Source organism: Protopterus annectens, chromosome 5.part1, assembly GCF_019279795.1.
Source record: "Protopterus annectens isolate FY-2018-M chromosome 5.part1, PAN1.0, whole genome shotgun sequence".
Classification (NCBI taxonomy): domain Eukaryota; kingdom Metazoa; phylum Chordata; order Ceratodontiformes; family Protopteridae; genus Protopterus; species Protopterus annectens.
Genome location: NC_056736.1, coordinates 481,727,086 through 481,733,085, shown reverse-complemented (window position 1 = coordinate 481,733,085; position 6,000 = coordinate 481,727,086). Strand labels below are relative to the sequence as shown.

Sequence of the window (6,000 nt, the reverse complement as noted above, 5' to 3'; positions counted from 1 at the left end):
TGGGTAACAACAGCAGAGCTAGTAAGGGAGACGGCTAGAAAGGTGCCTGGTAAGACATCTGGACAGAGGAAGGACGACAAGGAGACATGGTGGTGGAATGAGGAAGTACAGGAGAGTATACAGAGAAAGAGGTTGGCAAAGAAGAAGTGGGATTGTCAGAGAGATGAAGAAAGTAGACAGGCGTATAAGGAGATGAGGTGCATGGCAAAGAGAGAGGTGGCAAAGGCTAAGGATAAGGCATATGAAGAGTTGTTTGAATGGTTGGGCACTAAGGAGGGAGAAAAGGACCTGTACCGATTGGCTAGACAGAGGGACCGAGCTACGACAGATGTGCAGCAGGTAAAAGTGATAAAGAATAATGAGGGAAACATATTTTCAAGTGAGGAGAGTGTGTTGAGCAGATGAAAAGAGTACTTTGAGGAGTTGATGAATGAAGAGAATGAGAGGGAGAGAAGGTTGGATGATGTGGGGATAGTGAATCATGAAGTGCAATGGATTAGCAAAGAGGAAGTAAGGATAGCTATGAAGAGGATGAAGAATGGAAAGGCTGTTGGTCCAGATGAAATACCTGTGGAAGCATGGAGGTGTTTAGGTGAAATGGCAGTGGAGTTTTTAACCAGATTGTTTAATAAAATTTTGGAAAGTGAGAGGATGCCTGAGGAATGGAGAAAAGGTGTTTTGGTACCAATTTGGTACCAATTTTTAAGAATAAGGATGATGTGCAGATCTGTAGTAACTACAGAGGGATTAAATTGATCAGTCACAGCATGAAATTATGGGAAAGAGTAGTGGAAGCAAGGTTAAGAAGGGACATGATGATTATTGATCAGCAGTATGGTTTCATGCCTGGAAAGAGCACTACAGATGCGATGTTTGCTCTGAGAGTGTTGATGGAGAAGTACAGAGAAGGTCTGAAGGAGTTGCATTGTGTTTTTCTTGACTTAGAGAAAGCATATGACAGGATGCCTAGGGAGGAGTTGTGGTATTGTATGAGGAAGTTGGGAGTGTCAGAGAAGTATGTAAGAGTGGTACAGGATATGTACGAGGGTAGTGTGACAGCGGTGAGGTCTGCGGTGGGAGTGACGGATGCGTTTAAGGTGGAGGTGGGATTACATGAAGGATCAGCTCTGAGCCCTTTCTTATTTGCAATGGTGATGGACAAGTTGACAGACGAGATCAGACAGGAGTCCCCTTGGACTATGAAGTCTGCAGATGACATTGTGATCTGTAGTGAGAGTAGGGAACAAGTGGAGGAGACCCTGGAGAGATGGAGATATGCTCTAGAGAGAAGAGGAATGAAGGTCAGCAGGACTAAGACAGAATATATGTGTGTGAATGAGAGGAAGAATAGAGGAATGGTGAGGATGCAAGGAGTAGAGGTGGTGAAGGTGGATGAGTTTAAATACTTGGGATCAATAGTTCAGAGTAATGGTGAGTGTGGAAGAGAGATGATGAAGATAGTACAGGCAGGATGGAGTGGGTGGAGAAGAGTGTCAAGAGTGATTTGTGAGAGTCGAGTACCAGTAAGAGTGAAAGGGAAGGTCTACAAGAGGGTAGTGAGACCAGCTATGTTATATGCATTGGAGACAGTGGCATTGACAAAAAGGCAGGAGTTAGAGCTGGATGTGGCAGAGTTAAAGATGTTGATATTTGCACTGGGTGTGATGAGGGTGGACAGGGTTAGGAATAAGCATATTAAAGGGTCAGCCCAGGTTGGAAGGTTTGGAGACAAAGCCAGAGAGGCAAGATTACATTGGTTTGGACATGTGCTGAGGAGGGATGCTGAGTATATTGGGAAAAAGATGCTAAGGATGAAGCTACCAGGTAACAGGAAAAGAGGAAGGCCTAAGATAAGATTTATAGATGTGGTGAGAGAGGACATGCAGATGGTTGATGTGACAGAGCAAGATGCAGAGGACAGGAAGAAATGGAAACAGGTTATCCGCTGTGGCAACCCCTAACGGAAACAGCTGAAAGATGATGATGATGATGAAAGTAAAAGTTGGGAAAAGGGAAAAACCTAAGACTGTGAGAACCAGTGCATGTAGCCATGCCAAGTTCAGGTCAACAGGGCTGGAGGTAGAACCATTTTTTCTTGCTGCAGCAAAAAAGAATGTTAGTACATCTCCAATCAGCAAAAAGTACATCCTAAGATCCGCATCTCTGAAAAGACAAAGCAACTCTAGTGCCACTTACAGAGAAAGAAAAAGTAAAATACTTAAAACTACTCAAAATTCTGTAAAAGAGATTAAAGTTAAGATTATCCCTCCACAACCTACTGAGAGGACTGGGTTCCTGGATGACTTGAATTCTGCTCCTGTACCTGGTATAAAATGTAATAATAAGACGAAGATCATGTCGCCAGCATTCAGCAAGCAACCTTTATTTGAAACTAAAACTGCAGATGCCAGCTCATTCAAGTCCGCTGCCCAAAAGGCTGCACCAGTACCTCATCCAGCAGGACCAGCAGTGGTAGTGATGGCACCTGAGCTAATGCAGGAAGAAAGGCCAGGAACTCCACTACCAGCAAGTGACATGCCTGAACTATAGGAAATGGAAGTGCCAGAACCGGAAATGATGGCTGATCCTATTTAACTAACCAAAAAGGAAAAGAAAAAGAAAACTGCGAGCTGGTGTGAAGAAGCTAAGAGAGTACTTCTACTTTCAGACGGATGAGACTGAGTGAGAAAATGTTAACAAAATTAAAGATTTTGGTGAAGCAGCAAAAAGGGAGATGCTTGTGGACATTACCTTAGCCATGATGCAATGGAAAAAAAAATATCATGGACCTGTCCCAAATTGACTTGGAAAAAACACTGGCAAAACCAGGCAGTGGTAGCCGAAAAAATCTTGTTCAAGGAAGCAGAGAGAGAGAGAGAGGGGTATCCTGCAATAGATATTCCTTTCCAAATGCAATGTTCCTGACAGTCCATATGAACCAGGCCCAGAGGATTATGAACCTGTTCCACCCAAGCTTATTGCACTAGATAAAGATTATTCTATGGATGCCACTATGTACCAGGACTCTGGCAAAACTCTTCCAGCTTCACAGTCTCCAGACAGTAACACAAGTGCAAACCTTCCTGCAGTGTTATCCAATCTTACTGGTAGTAAGGGAGGTGACAAAAGTCCACAGCATCTCAGCTCCAGCACTTCTATCATTGTTCAGGCAATCATGGGAGGACACAACAGCCAAACAACAGAAGACCTAATGAAGCAATTGCACACACACACACACACACACACACACACACACACACACACACACACACACACACACACACACACACACACACAGACACACATGTCCATACATGCACTGGTGCACACTTGCAAACTCGCACTTGTAGAAACACACATACACACACTCTCACACACCCGCATTCCCGCAGTCACTAGCATTTGGACTCAAGCACGCTCATGCACACCTACACACATATACATCTACACATGCACACACACTCACTGAAGTAAGGATTCTGCCCTCTTTTGATTGCATACAAGGACAATAACATCCTTCACTTTTTTTTAAATAATGCATCTCAACCTGAGTTGAGGGCACAGTCCAGGATCTGATTTAAAGTTTGTAGGGGGTGTTCGCTCTGCCCATCCTATTGTTCTGGTATCCACAAGCTTGCTGTTTTTTTTTATTTTTGACTTCAGTAGACTGAAATTCCATTTAATCAAATCTTTCTTAACTGAGATGACAGCATAGAAATATTATTTCAATGAACGGTCACATCACCAGAATTTTAATCCAGGAAAGGAGGCAGTTGGCTAACATGGGGTAATTTGCTCTTCTTCCTGCTATAGTATAATCTTGCAGTTGATATATTTAGTTGGGAGGGGTGTTGATTGCAGCCCCCCACACTAAGGGGTATGGGAGGTGAAGCCTACTATTTGGATGGGTTTGACATACTTAAATTTGCTTGTCTTTTAATGTTGGCCAACTGCCTCCTTTCCTGGATTATAATTCTGGTGATGTGAACATTTGCTGAAATAACATTTTGGTGCTGCCATCTTGGTTAAGTAAGATTTGAATAAATGGAATTTTGGTCTATTGAAGTAGACCCATAAATCTTTATATAGATATCTATATATATCTATACCCACATATACACACACACACAAACAAACACACACATATATATATATATATATATATATATATATATATATATATAGTTTTTTTTTATGTGGTTCACACAGCCTATCTTGACCTCGCCAAGGCTTTTGACACCATCCCCCATTCTGGAATTATAGCTAAACTCAATAAACTAGGCATAAATCCCTACGTCACAAGATGGGTTGCCAACTGGCTCACTGACAGAACTCACACTGTAAAAGTTGCAGACTCCAAATTTGACCTCAAATCAGTGACAAGTGGAGTACCACAGGGTTCCATCCTGGGACCGCTCCTGTTTGGTATCTACTTCTCTGAAGTACAGGCTAACACAGAAGGCCTCTGGCTAACGAAGTTCGCAGATGATTGCAAACTAGGAGCGATAGTCAAGTCCCCAAATGATGTGAACATCCTACAGAAGGGCCTCTCTGAGACAGATGCCTGGTGTCAGAGCCATGGCCTCACGCTCAATGCCAAAAAGTGCAGTGTCATCCCCTTTGGTAAAAACTCTGTACCCATGAACTACCACATAGGCAGCAATCTACTTAACACCGAATGCATGATAAGAGAACTTGGGACCCAGGTGGACAGTAGTCTCTCCTTTGATAGTCACATCGCCACAGTAGTCAGGACGTCCTTCTACGTGGCACACCTCATCATAAAAGGGTTCTCATCCAGGAAAAAAGAGGTCATCGTTCCCCTCTACTCGACACTCATTAGACCCGCTATAGAGTACAATGCCCCTTTTGGAATGTACCTCACAAGACATCTGCTGCAGCTGGAAAGGCCACAGAAGTACCTCATAAAGAGGATTACTTGACTCAAACAAATGCCCTACACTGACCGCCTCAAAAAACTCCAGCTTTACTCCATAGCATATCGCCTACTCAGAGGTGATCTCTGCCTAACATATAAACTATGTCAAACCCAGAGCTGTTGGACATGCTACACCTAAAGAAATCCCAATCCCTCCGAGCTACACGCTCTAGGGACCTAAACCTTGTCACCACAATAAACAGGACATGCTGGAGGGATAGATTCCTATCCCAGAGACTTCCCATACTCTGGAACAGGCTACCCATCTATGTCAAGCAAAGCTCTTCATTAACACTCTTGAAGAAAAATCTTGATGAGTGGATGGGAAATAGGAAATACACCCCAGTGATCACTTCTGTGTCTCTGCTCGACAGTGGCACAGGAAAATAACTTTCTTGGGTGGCGTAAGCCAGGGAACCTTGTTGGCTAGGCTTACGTGGGCCCTTGGGCCGATAGCCTAGTACCTACCTATGAACCTATATATATATATATATATATATATATATATCTCTCTCTCTCTCTCTATATATATATATATATATATATATATATATATATATATATATATATATAGATATATATATATAGATAGATATATATATATATATTATATATATATATATGTATATATATAGATAGATAGATAATGCTGCATTTATTTATGAATCCAGTTTATTTTTGTTATCCTACTGATGGACAAAGTTTGAATTCTCAAGCTTTGACTGCCTGAGCTTCAGACAATTGGAGTACCTCCATGGAAAATCACTGTCAGCAAATTATGCCAATAGAGATTCCCTTTCTGGGGGAATTTGTATGAGTTGGTATGACCATGAAGTTGGTCTCTACAAGTTTCTGAATGTGGGTGGTCCAGACCAGGTTGCACCCCTCCCCTGCAAATGCACTTAAAAAAACATTTTTCAACAAGATTTTTGTTGAATTCAGTTCAGGGATTCCTATCCTTAGCACCTTCTCTTTCATACACTCATAGTGGAATAATTTATTATTGACCAGTAATGAATGCAGTTAATTAAGTAGAGTCACTGGTAACAAACAATAAAGAA

The 6,000-nt window shown here is 42.1% G+C and overlaps 1 pseudogene; it reads left to right on the top strand.

The window, feature by feature from the left end:
• Positions 1–1,977: 1,977 nt before the first annotated feature.
• The window catches only part of LOC122803219, a 76,747-nt pseudogene continuing 72,724 nt past the window's right edge, over positions 1,978–6,000 (top strand).